This window comes from Ranitomeya imitator, chromosome 1, assembly GCF_032444005.1.
Source record: "Ranitomeya imitator isolate aRanImi1 chromosome 1, aRanImi1.pri, whole genome shotgun sequence".
Lineage (NCBI taxonomy): Eukaryota > Metazoa > Chordata > Amphibia > Anura > Dendrobatidae > Ranitomeya > Ranitomeya imitator.
Genome location: NC_091282.1, coordinates 966,625,857 through 966,647,291, shown reverse-complemented (window position 1 = coordinate 966,647,291; position 21,435 = coordinate 966,625,857).

Here is a 21,435-nt window from a genome sequence, read left to right as displayed (position 1 = left end):
AGTTTAACTAGTGGTGGGGGTTGTGGCCTAGCAGTTCCCGCTCCATGGGCAACTGGTGTACACCTTACCATGTCCACCGTCGACCGGATCCTGGAGAGCCTGAGGGCTGTGGCGGCTTCGCACCCTCCCAGCTGGCTGGAGCAGCAGGTGGCAGGCATCATAGTGAGCGGCGGTCAGGCGGCGGTGTCTCCTCTGCGGCGCTCGCGCCGAGCCAGGCCCCTGGAACGGCTATCTCCCGACTCAGCTCCCCGGGCCTTCGCTTCGCAGCGGTGTGGGGGCAGAGCCAGCACGAGCCGGACAGCGTGCGAGGCCTTGTGCGTCGGGGGGCCGCGGCGGTGAGGTCCCTGCCGCGCGGCCTGCCTCAGCGTTACCTGTGAGCAGGCAGAGTGGCGGTTCTGGACCGAGTGGCCCCAGGGCTCATTGACTTGGGCCGGCCCCGTTTGCTGCAGCAGGGTCTTCACCTGCGCCCAGAGTGCTGGATGCGGTGACGGTCCCATCAGGGTCTGATGGGGTCCTGGCGGCTACGTCAGTGCAGCTATTCGGTGGTCGGCTGGCGTTTGACTCTTCATCGCCAACTGCTGGAGTGCCGCAGGGATTGCAGCTGGATTCAAGCCACGGACCTACATGGACATCCCCCTCGGACGGATCGTTTTTCCCGGGACGGAGTCGTCAGGAGCCTGGTACTCTGGCTGGAGGGATCACAGCTCCCTCGCAGCCTGGTGAGTGTGCGTCTTTGTCCATGTTATCTCCTCAGTTGTTATCCTCTCCAGTTGTTCAGGGGCTGCAGGGGGATGTGGGGTCTGTTTCTGGGGCCGAGTGTTATGAACTGGTGATTCAGAAACACAATAGACCTGGTGGTTAAGAGCACACAAAGTGACCTGATAGTTAATAATAACATAGGACGAGCTCTGGGACGTGGGAACTCTGCTGAACGCAATCCCTAATCCTATCACACCACACTAGAGGTAGCCGTGGAGCGCTCCTGACCAGACCTAGGCGCCTCGGGCACAGCCTGAGAAACTAGCTAGCCCTGAAGATAGAAAAATAAGCCTACCTTGCCTCAGAGAAATTCCCCAAAGGAAAAGGCAGCCCCCCACATATAATGACTGTGAGTAAAGATGAAAATACAAACACAGAGATGAAATAGGGTTTAGCAAAGTGAGGCCCGACTTACTGAATAGACCGAGGATAGGAAAGATAGCTTTGCGGTAAGCACAAAAACCTACAAACAACCACGCAGAGGGCGCAAAAAGACCCTCCGCACCGACTAACGGTACGGAGGTGCTTCCTCTGCGTCGCAGAGCTTCCAGCAAGCAAGAAAAACCAATATAGCAAGCTGGACAGAAAAAATAGCAAACAAAAGTAACACAAGCAGAAATTAGCTTATGCAGTGAAGACAGGCCACAAGAACGATCCAGGAGAGAGCAAGACCAATACTGGAACATTGACTGGAGGCCAGGAACAAAGAACTAGGTGGAGTTAAATAGAGCAGCACCTAACGACTTAACCTCGTCACCTGAGGAAGGAAACTCAGAAGCCGCAGCCCCACTCACATCCACCAGAGGAAGCTCATAGACAGAACCAGCCGCAGTACTACTCATGACCACAGGAGGGAGCTTGACCACAGAATTCACAACAGTACCCCCCCCTTGAGGAGGGGTCACCGAACCCTCACCAGAGCCCCCAGGCCGACCAGGATGAGCCAAATGAAAGGCACAAACCAGATCGGCAGCATGAACATCAGAGGCAAAGACCCAGGAATTATCTTCCTGACCATAACCCTTCCACTTAACCAGGTACTGGAGTTTCCGTCTCGAAATACGAGAATCCAAAATCTTCTCCACTACATACTCCAACTCCCCCTCAACCAAAACCGGGGCAGGAGGATCAACGGATGGAACCACAGGTGCCACGTATCTCCGCAACAACGACCTATGGAATACATTATGGATGGAAAAAGAAGCTGGAAGGGTCAAACGAAAAGACACAGGATTAAGAACCTCAGAAATCCTATACGGACCAATGAAACGAGGCTTAAACTTAGGAGAGGAAACTTTCATAGGAATATAGCGAGACGACAACCAAACCAAATCTCCAACACGAAGTCGGGGACCCACACAGCGCCTGTGGTTAGCGAAACGTTGAGCCTTCTCCTGGGACAATGTCAAATTGCCCAGTACATGAGTCCAAATCTGCTGCAACCTATCCACCACAGTATCCACACCAGGACAGTCTGAAGACTCAACCTACCCTGAAGAGAAACGAGGATGGAAACCAGAATTGCAGAAAAACGGCGAAACCAAAGTAGCCGAGCTGGCCCGATTATTAAGGGCGAACTCAGCCAAAGGCAAAAAGGACACCCAATCATCCTGATCAGCGGAAACAAAACATCTCAGATATGTCTCCAAGGTCTGATTGGCTCGTTCAGTTTGGCCATTTGTCTGAGGATGGAAAGCCGAGGAAAAAGACAAATCAATGCCCATCCTAGCACAAAAGGCTCGCCAAAACCTCAAAACAAACTGGGAACCTCTGTCAGAAACTATGTTCTCTGGAATGCCATGTAAACGAACCACATGCTGGAAAAACAATGGCACCAAATCAGAGGAGGATGGCAATTTAGACAAGGGTACCAAATGGACCATCTTAGAGAAGCGATCACAAACTACCCAAATGACCGACATCTTTTGAGAGACGGGGAGATCCGAAATAAAATCCATAGAGATATGTGTCCAGGGCCTCTTCGGGACTGGCAAGGGCAAAAGCAACCCACTGGCACGAGAACAGCAGGGCTTAGCCCGAGCACAAATCCCACAGGACTGCACAAACCATTGCACATCCCGTGACAGAGACGGCCACCAAAAGGATCTAGCCACCAAATCTCTGGTACCAAAGATTCCAGGATGACCAGCCAACACCGAACAATGAACCTCAGAGATAACTCTACTCGTCCATTTATCAGGGACAAACAGTTTCTCTGCTGGGCAACGGTCAGGTCTATTAGCCTGAAATTTTTGCAGCACCCGCCGCAAATCAGGGGAGATGGCAGACAAAATTACCCCCTCTTTGAGAATACCCGCCGGCTCAAGCAAACCCAGAGAGTCGGGCACAAAACTCCTAGACAGGGCATCCGCCTTCACATTTTTAGAGCCCGGAAGGTACGAAACCACAAAGTCAAAACGGGAGAAAAACAGCGACTAACGAGCCTGTCTAGGATTCAACCGTTTGGCAGACTCGAGATACGTCAAGTTCTTGTGATCAGTCAAGACCACCACGCGATGCTTAGCTCCTTCAAGCCAATGACGCCACTCCTCGAATGCCCACTTCATGGCCAGCAACTCTCGATTGCCAACATCATAATTACGCTCAGCAGGCAAAAACTTCCTGGAAAAGAAGGCACATGGTTTCATCACCGAGCCATCAGAACTTCTTTGTGACAAAACAGCCCCTGCTCCAATCTCAGAAGCATCAACCTCGACCTGGAACGGGAGCGAAACATCTGGTTGGCACAACACAGGGGCAGAAGAAAAACGACGCTTCAACTCCTGAAAAGCTTCCACAGCAGCAGAAGACCAATTGACCACATCAGCACCCTTCTTGGTTAAATCAGTCAACGGTTTAGCAATACTAGAAAAATTATTGATGAAGCGACGATAAAAATTAGCAAAGCCCAGGAACTTTTGCAGACTCTTCAGAGATGTCGGCTGAGTCCAATCATAAATGGCCTGAACTTTAACAGGGTCCATCTCGATAGTAGAAGGGTAAAAAATGAAACCCAAAAATGAAACCTTCTGAACTCCAAAGAGACACTTTGACCCCTTCGCAAACAAAGAATTCGCACGCAGGACCTGGAACACCATTCTAACCTGCTTCACGTGAGACTCCCAATCATCCGAGAAGACCAAAATATCATCCAAGTATACAATCAGGAATTTATCCAGGTACTCTCGGAAGATGTCATGCATAAAGGACTGAAATACTGATGGAGCATTAGAAAGCCCGAATGGCATAACCAGGTACTCAAAATGGCCCTCGGGCGTATTAAATGCTGTTTTCCATTCATCGCCCTGTTTAATACGCACAAGATTATACGCACCACGAAGATCTATCTTGGTGAACCAACTAGCCCCCTTAATCCGAGCAAACAAATCAGACAGCAGCGGCAAGGGGTACTGAAATTTGACTGTGATTTTGTTTAGAAGGCGGTAATCAATACAAGGTCTCAGCGAACCATCCTTCTTGGCCACAAAAAAGAACCCTGCTCCCAATGGCGACGACGACGGGCGAATATGACCCTTCTCCAAGGATTCCTTTACGTAACTCCGCATAGCGGCGTGCTCAGGCACAGATAAATTAAACAGTCGACCCTTAGGAAACCTACTACCAGGAATCAAATCGATAGCACAATCGCAATCCCTATGCGGAGGTAGGGCACTGCACTTGGGCTCATCAAATACATCCCAGTAATCCGACAAGAAGTCTGGGACCTCAGAAGGGGTGGATGATGAAATAGACAGAAATGGAACATCACCATGTACCCCCTGACAACCCCAGCTGGACACAGACATAGATTTCCAATCCAATACTGGGTTATGGAATTGTAGCCATGGCAACCCCAAAACGACCACATCATGCAGATTATGCAACACCAGAAAGCGGATATCCTCCTGATGCGCAGGAGCCATGCACATGGTCAATTGGGTCCAATACTGAGGCTTATTCTTGGCCAAAGGCGTAGCATCAATTCCTCTCAATGGAATAGGATACTGCAAGGGCTCCAAGAAAAACCCACAGCGCCTAGCAAAGTCCAAGTCCATCAAATTCAGGGCAGCGCCTGAATCCACAAATGCCATGACAGAATAGGATGACAAAGAGCAGATCAAAGTAACGGACAAAAGAAATTTCGACTGTACCGTACCAATGGTGGCAGACCTAGCGAACCGCTTAGTGCGCTTAGGACAATCAGAGATAGCATGAGTGGAATCACCACAATAAAAACACAGCCCATTCCGACGTCTGTGTTCTTGCCGTTCAGCTCTGGTCAAAGTCCTATCACATTGCATAGGCTCAGGTTTATGCTCAGATAATACCGCCAAATGGTGCACATTTTTACGCTCACGTGAGCGTCGATCGATCTGAATGGCCAAAGACATAGACTCATTCAGACCAGCAGGCATAGGAAATCCCACCATGACATCCTTAAGGGCTTCAGAGAGACCCTTTCTGAAAATTGCTGCCAGCGCACATTCATTCCATTGAGTGAGCACAGACCACTTCCAAAACTTCTGACAATATATCTCTACCTCATCCTGACCCTGACACAGAGCCAGCAAATTTTTTTCTGCCTGATCCACTGAATTAGGTTCATCATACAGCAATCCGAGCGCCAGAAAAAACGCATCAATATCGCATAATGCTGGATCTCCTGGCGCAAGGGAAAATGCCCAGTCTTGAGGGTCACCACGTAAAAAAGAAATAATAATCTTAACTTGTTGAACTGGGTCACCAGAGGAGCGGGGTTTCAAAGCCAGAAACAGTTTACAATCATTTTTGAAATTCAGAAACTTAGCTCTATCTCCAGAAAATAAGTCAGGAATAGGAATTCTAGGTTCTAACATAGATTTCTGAACCACAATGTCTTGAATATTTTGTACTCTTGCAGCGAGATGATCCACACAAGAAAACAGACCTTTAATGTCCATCACTACACCTGTGTCCTGAACCACCCAAATGTCTAGGGGAAAAGAAAGGCAAAACACAGTACAGAGAAAAAAAAATGGTCTCAGAACTTCTCTTTTCCCTCTATTGAGAAGCATTAGTACTTTGGGCCTCCAGTACTGTTATGAACTCGTGATTCAGAAACACAATAGACCTGGTGGTTAAGAGCACACAAAGTGACCTGATAGTTAATAATAACATAGGACGAGCTCTGGGACGTGGGAACTCTGCTGACCGCAATCCCTAATCCTATCACACCACACTAGAGGTAGCAGTGGAGCGCTCCTGACCAGACCTAGGTGCCTCGGGCACAGCCTGAGAAACTAGCTAGCCCTGAAGATAGAAAAATAAGCCTACCTTGCCTCAGAGAAATTCCCCAAAGGAAAAGGCAGCCCCCCACATATAATGACTGTGAGTAAAGATGAAAATACAAACACAGAGATGAAATAGGTTTTAGCAAAGTGAGGCCCGACTTACTGAATAGATCGAGGATAGGAAAGGTAGCTTTGCGGTCAGCACAAAAACCTACAAACAACCAAGCAGAGGGCGCAAAAAGACCCTCCGCACCGACTAACGGTACGGAGGTGCTTCCTCTGCGTCCCAGAGCTTCCAGCAAGCAAGAAAAACCAATACAGCAAGCTGGACAGAAAAAATAGCAAACAAAAGTAACACAAGCAGAAATTAGCTTATGCAGTGAAGACAGGCCACAAGAACGATCCAGGAGAGAGCAAGACCAATACTGGAACATTGACTGGAGGCCAGGAACAAGAACTAGGTGGAGTTAAATAGAGCAGCACCTAACGACTTAACCTCGTCACCTGAGGAAGGAAACTCAGAAGCCGCAGCCCCACTCACATCCACCAGAGGAAGCTCATAGACAGAACCAGCGGCAGTACTACTCATGACCACAGGAGGGAGCTTGACCACAGAATTCACAACAGCCGAGGTCCCGAGTGCGGTGGATGCGGGGGGTGTAGGTGCGGTATTAGCCAATGTTAAGGATTTATTGGTAAGGCTGGAGAGGGGTATGAATGATCAGAGGCATTTGGTGGCCTGGATTGGTGCTGGCAGGGGGGTTAGTGGTGCGAGGGAAGTGGCGGTTAGCCCTGTGGCTCCGGTTTCAGTTTCAGTTCAGACAAAGAAGGAATGTCGCATTCATTTGGATGATAGGGCTCACGGGGAGGTATATGTCTGTTTCGAGGGCCCTTTGGGGGCGCACCTTAAAAAAGAGGTGAAAGAAAAAATTTTAAAAGATGAGTATGTGGAAATTTTTTCGTTGCTTCCCCTGGAGAAATTAAACCTTGATAAGGGGAAGAAGGAGGACAGCAAGAAAGAGGAAGAGGAAAAGCGCAGATGGCGTCTAATTCCTCAGACTTTTGTTAATTGGCTGCAAGCTTTTGCCATCTTGGCAAGCGTGATTTGGGAGAAGGTGCCAGAGAATTGTTCGGGCCTGTTCTGCTATATGGACTCTATTGGGGAAGCTCATAGGGTGTATGGGGGGCTGGCGTGGTTGAGGTACGACGAACAATTTTGGCAGAGAAAAGCGATACGTCCGACTTTGCATTGGGACCAAAAGGACATAGGGCTTTGGTTACATGTGATGGCGCAGTATAAATTCGGTCATTCTTTCAGGGGGAGCCGGATCTTCCGGTCAGGGTAGTCAGTCCAGCAATGCGGGGGCGTCAGGCCAGTCTAGTTAGTCAGGGGGGTATAAAGCGGGTTTGTGTTGGCAGTACAATGACGGGCAGTGTAAGTTCGGGGTTAACTGCAAGTTTAAGCACTTGTACTCCCATTGCAGTGGCTCCTCACATGGGGCCTCAAAATGCTTTAAAAAAGCTAAGTCGAAGTCAGGGGCCGGAAATTCCCATGGGGGTGAAGCCGGTGAGTCTGGAAAGGATGGCCCCCTATCTAAATAGATATCCGAAGAGGTAGGCGGCGGATTTGTTATTTAGTGGTTTTCAGGTTGGTTTTGTTATTCCGGCCCCGTCGTTTGAGGTGCCACGGGTCATTAAAAACTTGCGGTCAGCATTGGTTCATGGGGAGATTGTTTCGGAAAAGTTGAATAAGGAAGTGGCTTTGAGTCGTATGTCCGGCCCATTTTTGTTCCCTCCGTTTGAGAATTTGGTGGTTTCCCCCCTAGGTGTGGTGCCCAAGAAGGAGGTGGGCAAGTTTTGTTTGATTCACCACCTGTCTTATCCTTGCGGGCTGTCAGTTAACGACGGTATTGCTCCGGAGCTTTGCTCGGTAGTTTACGCGTCATTTGATGAGGCCATTGGGTGGGTCTGCAAGTTCGGAAAGGGGGCCCTGTTGGCCAAAACGGATATTGAGGCGGCGTTTTGGTTGCTGCCGGTTCATCCGGATAGTGTTAGACTTTTGGGTTGTTTTTGGGAGGGGGGTTTCTTTGTGGATGGATGTCTGCCTATGGGTTGTTCTTTATCGTGTGCTTTATTTGAAACATTCAGTTTATTTTTGGAATGGGTAATTAAGGACGTTTCGGATTGTGATTCGGTGATACACTATCTGGACGATTTCTTGTGTGTGGGCCCGGCTGGGTCTGATCGTTGTAGTAGGCTTTTGAGGGCAGTTGAATGGGTGGTGGAGCGGTTTGGGGTTCCTTTGGCCCCTGGGAAAACTGAAGGCCCGAGTATGTTTTTGAGTTTCCTGGGCATTGTCATTGATACTGTGGCTTGGGAGTTCCGGCTGCCGGTAGAGAAGATAGAGGGATTGCGTGAGGATTTGGCTCGGGCGCGGCGTGTGAAGAAACTGACGTTGCAGGATCTGCAATCATTGCTGGAGAAACTCAATTTTGCTTGTAGAGTGATGCCGATGGGGAGAGTTTTTTCCAGGAGGTTGGCGAGTGCCACGGCCAGAGTCCGTGCTCCGCATAATTTTGTTCAGTTTTCGGCAGACCTGAAAGAGGATTTGGCAGTTTGGAGCACCTTTTTGGAAACCTACAATTGTCGTTCTTTGATGATGGAGGTAGGTAATGATTCGCTGGATTTGTTCAAGGATGCAGCTGGTGGCAGTGGTTTTGGAGCATACTTTAGAGGGCAGTGGTGTGCGGCACCCTGGCCTGCGGAGTGGTTCTCAACGGGGCTGGTGCGTAATGTCGCGCTATTGGAACTTTTTCCTATTTTGGTGGCAGTTCATTTGTGGAAGCATGAATTCCGTAACAGGCGCATTCGTTTCAACTGTGATAATATGGGGGTGGTTTGTGCAGTGACTGGTCTCATAGCATCGTCACCACTGGTTGTGCAGGTTCTGCGACAGCTGGTTCTCCGTTGTTTGGAATTGAATTCACAGGTTACAGCGACTCATGTGCCTGGGGTGCGTAATTTAATAGCTGACTCTCTTTCTCGTTTTCAGTTCGACCGTTTTCGGTCCTTGGCTCCGGAAGCAGAGATCAGCAGTTTGGAATGCCCGGCAGAACTTTGTGGTATCCGGGATGCAGAAGATTTGATAAGGTCATCGTTGGCTCCTAAAACTTGGGAGGCTTATCAAGCGGCTTGGTTATCATGGGAAAGGGAGTTGGCTTCTTACCCTGGTGTGGGTGATTTTGATCAGCATGTAGGTGTCCTGTTGTCATGGCTGAGTCGGGGTTTTTAGAAGGTTGGTCGTGGTCAAAGGTGTCGCGTTTGTTGGCCGCGCTGGCTTTTGGTTTTAAATTAAGGGGACAGCGGGATTTGTCTAAAGTGTTTTTGGTAAGGCAGGCGGTTAAAGGTTTCCATAGACAGTATAGTCGTTTGGATTCACGGCGTCCCGTGTCTTTTGTGATGTTGGAGCGGTTAGGTGAAGTGTTGGTGGATTGTTGTGAGTCGGATTTTGAACACTGTTTGTTCAGACTGGCTTTTTCTTATGCTTTTTTCGGCACAATGAGAATTGGGGAGCTGGTGTCTCCCAACAAGAGAGTGGTGGGGGGAATTTTGGCGCGTGACGTATTTTTGTCCGATGGGCGCGTGGAGTTTTGGTTACGTCGCTCTAAGACGGACCAGGTAGGTCAAGGTAGGAAGGTTGTGCTGGGTTCGGTCGCTAGGTCAGGAATGTGTCCTGTCGATTGTTTGAGACGTTTTTGGGGGCGGGGGCCTTCCAGGGCAGGTTCGTTGCTTTGCCATGTGGATGGTTCCTCATTCGTTTCGTATTGGGCCATAAACAAACAACACAAGAAATAGACCAAGGCAATGGATTACACGTAAAAAATACAAATTTTATTGATAAACACCAATGGACACAGAAAAAACCTCATGGAGCACACAATTAAAAACATTTAAAATTGGTCACACATGTGACCTACACACAATAACAAGTGGCCCATAATGGAGCCCTCCCCCTTAACACAAACACTCCCCAGACAAAATAGAAAGGCTAGTTTTAATGAGCACAGTAGAGATGTCTGCATGAACAGCAGTCCTGAGCTATCAGGTGACGTGTCACTGCCTTGAAGATATAGTTATATCTGTTAAATATCAGTACATGAATGATTATCACTGGCAGGCTTAACTAAATACCACAGCTGATCAAATATAAACAACCAAAACCTATTGCAATCAAGCCTGACAGAAAAAAAAGAAAGGCTTGTGGGAACCCATATACTGTGTTAGATTGAATTCCCTTCAGACCAACAAAAATAACAAGTGTGCTCTCAGAAGGTACACAATGACATATCATGCTGGTTTGATCAAATAAAGGTTCCACTAAGCTAGTTAAACAGGGTATAGAAACCATTGTGCTACATTACAGTAAATCCCCATACTGATGAGTATATAGGAGACCTGCTAAGGAGTGAAAACCCAGGTTACCATATGACCAAATCTAGTATGCAAACCTAGGTGCTGTTCACAGCCTGTGCTGAGCCCTGGGGAGTATTGGCAGGAGGAGCAGAGACCGACGCGTATCGCCACAGCAGTGGCTTCGTCAGGGGTAACTCCTGTAGTGTTCCTGCGTCCTTATCTAGTGAAATAATTGCAGTTTAAGCAGCTGCAGATGTGCCGCTTACCAGAGACAGACATGTCTTCCACCAACCAGGGATTCCAGTGCGAGCGTCTTAGTGAGCTCAGCAACATGTGAGCCTGTAAAACTCCACCCCTAATACGTCATCGCATCTTGCGAGCAGCTGCCATGACACCAAGTGAATGCGGCGGTCGCTGGATTGCTCTGTGTGCACGCACCAGGAGGCTCCTCCTGTGCTGTGTCGTCACACTTCCGGTTCCGTTGCCCTGGATACCAATCGTGTGCGGCAGATAGAGTCTCTACCATTATGTGTTGCCGTATCTAATCGCTCCAGTGTGAACCGCACCGCTGGGCATTTGGCGGCACATAAATATTAAAGAACTTTCCATATTGACCGTCACACTGTTTATAGCAACATTGCCATAGTGATCACCCAACATGACACGGCACCAAGTGAATGGGGCGGTCGCTGGATTGCTCTGTGTGCACGCACCAGGAGACTTGTCCTGTGCTGTGTCGTCACACTTCCGGTTCCGTCGCCCTGGATACCGATCGTGTGCGGCAGATAGAGTCTCTACCATTATGTGTTGCCGTATCTAATCGTTCCAGTGTGAACCGCACCGCTGGGCAAATATTAAAGAGCTTTCCATATTGGGTGTTGTGAATTCTGTTGTTAAGCTCCCTCCTGTGGTCATGAATGGTACTTCGGCTGGTTCTGTCCATGGGCTTCCTCTGGTGGTTGTGAGTGGGGCTGCGGCTTCTGAGGTTCCTTCCACAGGTGACGAGGTTAATTCGTTAGCTGGCTGCTCTATTTAACTCCACCTAGATCATTGCTCCATGCCACCTGTCAATGTTCCAGTATTGGTCTAGTTCGCTCCTGGATCGTTCTTGTGACCTGTCTTCCCAGCAGAAGCTAAGTTCCTGCTTGTTTTTCTCTGTTTGCTATTTTTTCGGTCCAGCTTGCTATTTTGATTTTTGTCTTGCTTGCTGGAAGCTCTGGGACGCAGAGGGAGCGCCTCCGCACCGTGAGTCGGTGGGGAGGGTCTTTTTGCGCCCTCTGCGTGGTCTTTTTGTAGTTTTTTGTGCTGACCGCAAAGTTACCTTTCCTATCCTCTGTCTGTTCAGTAAGTCGGGCCTCACTTTGCTAAATCTATTTCATCTCTGTGTTTGTAATTTTCATCTTAACTCACAGTCATTATATGTGGGGGGCTGCCTGTTTCTTTGGGGAATTTCTCTGAGGCAAGGTAGGCTTTATTTTTCTATCTTTAGGGCTAGCTAGTTCCTTAGGCTGTGACGAGTTGCATAGGGAGCGTTAGGAGCAATCCATGGCTATTTCTAGTGTGTGTGATAGGATTAGGGATTGCGGTCAGCAGAGTTCCCACGTCTCAGAGCTTGTCCTGTATTTTTAGTAACTATCAGGTCATTCCGTGTGCTCTTAACCACCAGGTCCATTATTGTCCTCACCACCAGGTCATAACAATTGGGGCAGCAACAGCTGCGGCTGTGGGTGGTTTGGATTCCGAGGTCATCAAGCGTATTGGCAGATGGAAGTCTAATAGATATCGCAGTTATGTTAGGTATTGATTGGAGGGTTATCGGGTTGCCTGGTGGCATCAGTTGTTTTTGTGGTTTTGGGTTTTTTTAGCGGTGGTTTAACTGCATGTGTTTGTATTTTTCAGGTTCCTTGCCATTACTGGTGTGGATTTTCGGCCATTCCTATGTCCATTGGGGAGCCCTGAGAGTGGATGTACGGTTGGAGGGTAGACAGCTGGGCTTCGATCGGTCGGTGGTGGTGGTCCGGTGGATTGGTTTTAGGGGCATGGCCTGGAACAGGGTTCTGAAGGAAATTCACAACGCGGTCATATTGGATATGTCACCAGATATTTTGGTGTTGCACGTGGGGGGTAATGATTTGGGGGTGAGACCCTTTAGAGAGTTAATTAGGGATATAGAGCAGGATTTGTTGCGGTTATGGCTGTTATATCCTGGTTTGGCAGTGGTTTGGTCGGAGATCGTGCCGCGGAAGCGTTGGCGGAATATGCGGTCATTGGACAAAATTAATAAGGCAAGGATCAAAGTATACAGAGTGGTGTCTACTTTTTTGTCCGGAATGGTGGAGTTGCCGTAAGGCACTTTGAATTGAAAAAAGGTGATGGGGCATTCTGGCTGGCCGACGGGGTGCATTTAAATGCGGTGGGGATTGATTTTTGGGCGCTTGGTTTGCAGGAGGGTGTGGAGAAGGCCATAGCGTTTCGTTTGGTGAGGTCTCGGGTCTTTGAGGTATTCAAAGTCCCTCGTTGTGGTGGCTGGGGGGAGTCTTTGGAGTTGGTGGAAATTCGGTTGGGGGAGCCATTGGCTTATGGCTCCTCTGTATGTAGAGATCAATTGGTTTTGGATCTGGTGACTGGGGTGGGGGTTCCGGCAGGGGTGGTCGGTTCCCCTGGAATTTTAGCGTGAACAGTGAACCTGCTGGGGGTTTTGGTGCTCCCAAGCCAGTATGGTAACGGCTGGGAGTAATTTGGTTTTGATAATGGTCACGCTATGCTGTGTGGATCACCAGATTCTTGGGAGCTCCAAGGACTCCTTAAATGTTGGTGGTTTTATATATTTCAATGTATGTTGTTTATGTTAAATAAATAAAAGGCTGCCGTGGCCAATACTATTCCAAAGAATTTGTTGTATGTGTTTTATTTGAGGTTAATGGGGCTTGCACCATGAAGTATGTGCAATAATGGGTGGGGGTTGGGTGGGCCCCCCTTACCCCAATTGCTCGACATTACCAGGGTCATGTCATTGGTCTCTGCTCTGATCAGATAGCTCTTTCACTGACTAGAGCAAAGAGTGGTGTGATAGTGATAGACAGTGAAACCTGCAGAGAGGCAGGGAAAACTCTGATAAAGTACTTATTTCTGATAATGGTGATTGGTAGTGAAGCGCAAGGAAACTCTTCTCACAAAAAAAGCCATATCCCCAGCAGCTGCGCGAACAGTATCAATCCCTCTACAGTCTCTCCTTACTAAGCAGTGATATCTCTAATTATCTCTAAATCTCACTACTTTGTATAAAGAGACCATAGAGGGAAGGATACTACACGTGCGGCAGCCAAGGACATTGCTTCACTTTATGAGAAGACTCTTGAAGATGTTCACCACTGCTTTGTAAGGTGCCCAGGGCTATAGCCGTGGGCGAGCTGCTGCTTGTCCATGCACTGGCAAGCCACAAACCAGTGTCCCAGTGCATACGTAGCATACTGTGAATGTTGCATTGCACTCACTTTTAGGCCCCGGACATTACGGGAATGTCAACAGGAAATGTGACACAACTTCTTTCTGTCAGAACATTTTTTGCTCCACGTGCCTCCAGCCCATTGCCACTTGACACGAACCTCACACACTTACTCAGTATGACTAAGACCAGGAAATACTTCCCCTTTTTTGCTTGACCTTTACTTCCATCCATGCTGGGCTGATCCCAAACATTTAACTATATCCTGTCCAGCATACCAAAATGTCCAACACTGCCTATCTTCCTTAATATTACTGTCTATCACCAACTAACATCGTCTAAGGGGCACTTCCGTCTGTTTGTCTGTCTGTCAGTCTGTTTGTCTGTCTGTCACGGAAATCCTGCGTCGCTGACTGGTTGTGGCTGCCAGGCCGGTCGCGAATTCGCTCCTTCCTACTCTCTGTCAGTGCCCCCTCCAGTCAGTACTCACACAGGGTTAATGGCTGCATTACACCACGTTATGTCGCGGTGTAACGCAGTCCGTTAACGCTGCTATTAACCCTGTGTGACCAAATTTTACTATTGATACTGCCTATGCAGCATCAATAGTAAAAATATCTAATGTTAAAAATAATTAAAAAAAATTAAAAATCATTATATACTCACCTTCCAGCGCCTTTCCCGCTCCTTGCGACGCTGCGGGCCATGCGAGACCGCAATGCATTCTTGGGACCGGAGCGTCGCGAGGAACATCGCTAAATGCCTTGCCTGGACCTTTTTTTTTTAACAAGGATATGGTGCCCACATTCCTATATACCGTATATACTCGAGTATAAGCCGACCCGAGTATAAGCCGACCCCCCTAATTTTGCCACAAAAAACTGGGAAAACTTATTGACTCGAGTATAAGCCTAGGGTGGAAAATGCAGCAGCTGCCGGTGAATTTCAAAAATAAAAATAGATGCTCTATACCGTTCATTATGGCCCCATAAGCTGTGCCATATAGTGCTCTGCACCATTCATTATGGCCCCACAGCTGTGCCATATAGTGCTCTGCACAGTTCATTATTGCCCCATAGCTGTGCCATATAGTGCTCTGCACCGTTCATTATTGCCCCATCGCTGTGCCATATAGTGCTCTGCACCGTTCATTATTGCCCCATCGCTGTGCCATATAGTGCTCTGCACCGTTCACTATTGCCCCATAGCTGTACCATAGAAAGGTGTGCCATATAGTGCTCTGCACCGTTCATTATTGCCTCATAGCTGTGCCATATAGTGCTCTGCACCATTCATTATTGCCCCACAGCTGTGCCATATAGTGCTCTGCACCGTTCATTCTTGCCCCATAACTGTGCCATATAGTGCTCTGCACCGTTCATTATTGCCCCATAGCTGTGCCATATAGTGCTCTGCACCATTCATTTTTGCCCCATAGCTCTGCCATATAGTGCTCTGCACCGTTCATTCTTGCCCCATAGCTGTGCCATATAGTGCTCTGCACCGTTCATTATTGCCCCATAGCTGTGCCATATAGTGCTCTGCACCGTTCATTCTTGCCCCATAACTGTGCCATATAGTGCTCTGCACCGTTCATTATTGCCCCATAGCTGTGCCATATAGTGCTCTGCACCGTTCATTCCTGCCCCATAGCTGTGCCATATAGTGCTCTGCACAGTTCATTTTTTCCCCATAGGTGCTCCGTATAAAGCTGTGCCATTGCTGCTGCTGCTGCAATAATAAAAAAAAAAATGTCATACTCACCTCTCTTGCTTGCAGCTCCCGGCGTCTCGTCCCGGCGTCTCTCTGCACTGACTGATCAGGCAGAGGGCGCCGCGCACACTATATGCGTCATCGCGCCCTCTGACCTGCACAGTCAGTGCAAGAGGACGCGAAGGCGGAGTGGTGCCCGGCGGGTTGAGCGCGGACAGGTGAATATAAAATACTCACCTAGTCCCGGCGGTCCTGACGCTGCCCCTGCCTGTCACACTGTCTTCGGGTGCCACAGCTCTTCCTGTCAGCGCTCACTGGCACCACTCAGAGGAATGAATATGTGGCTCCACCCCTATGGGAGTGGAGTTCATATTCATTTCTCTAATGAGCCGTCCCACGTGACCGCTGTACAGGGGAAGAGCTGTGGCACCCGGAGACAGTGTGACAGGCAGGGGCAGCGTCAGGACCGCCGGGACTAGGTGAGTATGCCTCAGCGCCCTCTCCCCCTCACCCGCAGACCCTGCCACCCACCGTGACTCGAGTATAAGCCAAGAGGGGCACTTTCAGCCCAAAAATTTGGGCTGAAAATCTCGGCTTATACTCGAGTATATACGGTACTACGTGGGCTGTGTTATATACTACGTGGGTTGTGCTATATACTGCATGGGCTGTGTTATATACTACATCTCTGTGCTATATACTATGTGGGCTGTGCTATATACTACATCGCTGTGCTATATACTACGTGGGCTGTGTTATATACTGCGTGAGCTGTGTTATATACTGCATCTCTGTGCTATATACTATGTGGGCTGGGCAATATACTACGTGGCTGTGTTATATACTGCGTGAGCTGTGCTATATACTACGTGGCTGTGTTATATAATACGTGGACTGTGCTATATACTACGTAGCTGTGCAATATACATGGCTGGGCAATATACTACATGGCTGTGCTATATTCTGCATCTCTGTGCTATATACTACATGGGCTGTGCTATATACTACCTAGCTGTGCAATATATTACGTGGCTGAGCAATATACTATGTGGCTGTGTTATATACTGCATGAACTGTGCTATATACTACATGGGCTGTGTTATATACTAAGTGGCTGTGTTATATACTACGTGGCTGTGTTATATACTGCGTGAGCTGTGCTATATACTACGTGGCTGTGCTATATACTATGTGGGCTGTGCTATATACTAAGTAGCTGTGCAATATACATGGCTGGTCAATATACTACTTGGCTGTGCTATATACTACATTGCTGTGTTATATACTATGTGGCTTGTGTTATATACTAAGTGGGCTGTGTTATACACTATGTGGGCTGTGCTATATACTACGTGGGCTGTATTATACACTGCGTGGGTTGTGCTATATACTGTGTGGGCTGTGTTATACACTGTGTGGGCTGTGCTATATACTACGTGGGCTGTTATACACTGCGTGAGCTGTATTATATACTACGTGGGCTGTGCTATATACTACATGGGCTGTGTTATACACTGTGTGGGCTGTGCTATATACTACGTGGGCTGTGCTATATTCTACGTGGGCTGTGCTATATACTATGTGGGCTGAGCAATGTGCTACATGGCTGTGCTATATACTATGTGGCTGTGCTATATGCTATGTGGCTGTTTATACGCTACGTGGCTGTGCTATATGCTACGTGGCTTGTTGTGAATTCTGTGGTCAAGCTCCCTCCTGTGGTCATGAGTGGTACTTCGGCTGGTTCTGTCTTTGAGCTTCCGCTGGTGGATGTGAGTGGGGCTGCGGCTTCTGAGTTTCCTTCCTCAGGTGACGAGGTTAAGTCGTTAGGTGCTGCTCTATTTAACTCCACCTAGTTCTTTGTTCCTGGCCTCCAGTCAATGTTCCAGTATTGGTCTGGCTCTCTCCTGGATCGTTCTTGTGGCCTGTCTGCCCTGCATAAGCTAAGTTCTGCTTGTGTTAATTTTTGTTTGCTATATTTACTGTCCAGCTTGCTATATTGGTTTTTCTTGCTTGCTGGAAGATCTGAGACGCAGAGGGAGCACCTCCGTACCGTTAGTCGGTGCGGAGGGTCTTTTTGCCCCCTCTGCGTGGTTGTTTGTAGGTTTTTGTGCTGACCGCAAAGCTATCTTTCCTATCCTCGGTCTATTCAGTAAGTCGGGCCTCACTTTGCTAAATCTATTTCATCTCTGTGTTTGTATTTTCATCTTAACTCACAGTCATTATTAGTGTTGAGCGATACCTTCCGATATCGGAAAGTATCGGTATCGGTTTGGATCGGCCGATATTCAAAAAATATCGGATATCGCCGATACCGATACCCGATCCCAATGCAAGTCAATGGGACCAAAATATCGGAATTAAAATAAACCCTTTCTTTCCTTGTAGGTTCATTCTACATGAAGGAAAACAACTAAGAATAATGCCGGATGTATTTGGGGAGGTGGCGGAGACATTAAAGTCATAGAGGTTTATCCCAATCAAATAGAATAGCATGTTTTTTGTTTTTTTTTAAGACGTTCGGAGTGACAAAGATATTGACTATGTAAATTTTTTTTTTATTTTGTCAGATATTGATGTTTCACTATTCCACGCCCTTCCCCTTCTTTTTTTTCTTTTTTTTTTTCTTTTCCCACACTTTCATCTTCATCATCATCAGCATCTTTGACATCAACTTCTTCACCTTATTCATCTTCTTCTTCATCTTCTACCTATTTTTTTTTTTTTATTACATTCTTCATATTCATTTTATTCAACTATTATTATTCTTCTTATTCTACATATTCTTTTTATTCCACTGTTATTATTCTTCCTATTCTACTTCTTCATCATATTCTCATTTGTGACAGGCATTCCCGTAGTTGTTATCTATAAAAGTTTGAAGATTACACCTTCCGTTCTGCCAGTCACAAAAGTTACATTTGTCCGCGTTCAGTTTGGCCTGCAGCATCAGGCTTTATCCAGGGGCACCACGAGGAGGAACGGACTCACCCCCATACACTGCTTAGTCTTCTTCTGCATATAATTTAGATAATATCTTTTGCTCTGATATTAAGTCTTATGCTTAATGTTCTTCTGCTCTTTGTTCTGCAGCCTCTTGTTCTTCTGCTTCTCGGTCTTCCATGTTGTCGTCTCCAGGGTCGTCGTCTCCAGTGTCGTCATCTCCGCCGTCGTCGTCGTCGTCATCGGGGTGGTCTTCCGTGTCGTCGTCATCGTGGTGGTCTTCCGGGTCGTCGACGTTAGGGTCTTCAACTTGGAAATGTAGCAGAAGGTACAAGAAGGCTGAGAAAATGCCAAGAACCAGCTGATGGAACTGGAACTCGGATGGCTACCCGAAGGTTCAAGAGCCTATGGAACTACCGAGGACCAGCTGACGTTACTGGAACCCGGTTACTAAGCAGGAGGTACCCGTGCTAAAAAGCACTACCAAGGACCGCCTGACGTTGACGGAACTCGGATACCCAGAAGGAGGCACCTAAGCCAAAGGCTCTGCCCGGAACCAGCTGACGTTACTGGAACCAGGATGGGGAGCAGAAGGTACAAGAGCAAAAGACACTGCCGAGAACCAGCTGACGGTACTGGAACCCGGATGGGTAGCCGAAGGTCCAAGAGCCAATGGAACTACCGAGGACCAGCTGACGTTACTGGAACCCGGTTACTAAGCAGGAGGTACCCGTGCCTGAAAGCACTACCAAGGACCACCTGACGTTGGTGGAACTTGGATACCCAGAAGGAGGCACCTAAGCCAAAGGCTCTGCCCGGAACCAGCTGACGGTACTGGAACCAGGATGGGGAGCAGAAGGTACAAGAGCAAAAGACACTGCCGAGAACCAGCTGACGGTGCTGGAACCAGGTGGTGGACCCGAAGGCCCACAGGAGAGGAGAGAACAGCTAGGCCGCGAGGCAGCCGCAGTTACCGAACCCCAACAGTCCTACAGGGGGAGCTGGGCCTACTGGCACTACAGAACCAGCCTTGACTACCAGTTCACGCAGCCCACATAGGAAGCTCCTAAACTGGAGGCACCCTGGAGTTGGCTAACCCGACCGCACCACGACGAGGCAAGCATAGGTGTCTCAGTGAGCTTGACACAACCCGGAAACAGCTGACGGTGCTGAAACCAGGCTTGGCACGAGAAAGTACCTGTGACAAAAACACTGCCGAGAACCAGCTGGCGGTGCTGGAACCCGGATGCGTTGCCCCAGTGTGCAAGAGCCAATGGCACGACCGAGGACCAGCTGACGGTGCTGGAACCCGGTTACTAAGCTGTAGGTGCCCGCGCTTAAAAGCACTACCAAGGACCGCCTGGCGTTGGCGGAACTCGGATACCCAGGAGGAGGCACCTAAGCCAAAGGCTCGGCCCGGAACCAGCTGACGGTGCTGGAACCAGGTGGTGGACCCGAAGGTCCACAGGAGAGGAGAGAACAGCTAGGCCGCGAGGCAGCCGCAGTTACCGAACCCCAACAGTCCTACAGGGGGAGCTGGGCCTACTGGCACTACAGAACCAGCCTTGACTACCAGTTCACGCAGCCCACATAGGAAGCTCCTAAACTGGAGGCACCCTGGAGTTGGCTAACCCGACCGCACCACGACGAGGCAAGCATAGGTGTCTCAGTGAAGTTGACACAACCCGGAAACAGCTGACGGTGCTGAAACCAGGCTTGGCACGAGGGAGTACCTGTGACAAGAACACTGCCGAGAACCAGCTGGCGGTGCTGGAACCCGGATGCGTTGCCCCAGTGTGCAAGAGCCAATGGCACGACCGAGGACCAGCTGACGGTGCTGGAACCCGGTTACTAAGCTGTAGGTGCCCGCGCTTAAAAGCACTACCAAGGACCGCCTGGCGTTGGCGGAACTCGGATACCCAGGAGGAGGCACCTAAGCCAAAGGCTCGGCCCGGAACCAGCTGACGGTGCTGGAACCAGGTGGTGGACCCGAAGGTCCACAGGAGAGGAGAGAACAGCTAGGCCGCGAGGCAGCCGCAGTTACCGAACCCCAACAGTCCTACAGGGGGAGCTGGGCCTACTGGCACTACAGAACCAGCCTTGACTACCAGTTCACGCAGCCCACATAGGAAGCTCCTAAACTGGAGGCACCCTGGAGTTGGCTAACCCGACCGCACCACGACGAGGCAAGCATAGGTGTCTCAGTGAAGTTGACACAACCCGGAAACAGCTGACGGTGCTGAAACCAGGCTTGGCACGAGGGAGTACCTGTGACAAGAACACTGCCGAGAACCAGCTGGCGGTGCTGGAACCCGGATGCGTTGCCCCAGTGTGCAAGAGCCAATGGCACGACCGAGGACCAGCTGACGGTGCTGGAACCCGGTTACTAAGCTGTAGGTGCCCGCGCTTAAAAGCACTACCAAGGACCGCCTGGCGTTGGCGGAACTCGGATACCCAGGAGGAGGCACCTAAGCCAAAGGCTCGGCCCGGAACCAGCTGACGGTGCTGGAACCAGGTGGTGGACCCGAAGGTCCACAGGAGAGGAGAGAACAGCTAGGCCGCGAGGCAGCCGCAGTTACCGAACCCCAACAGTCCTACAGGGGGAGCTGGGCCTACTGGCACTACAGAACCAGCCTTGACTACCAGTTCACGCAGCCCACATAGGAAGCTCCTAAACTGGAGGCACCCTGGAGTTGGCTAACCCGACCGCACCACGACGAGGCAAGCATAGGTGTCTCAGTGAAGTTGACACAACCCGGAAACAGCTGACGGTGCTGAAACCAGGCTTGGCACGAGGGAGTACCTGTGACAAGAACACTGCCGAGAACCAGCTGGCGGTGCTGGAACCCGGATGCGTTGCCCCAGTGTGCAAGAGCCAATGGCACGACCGAG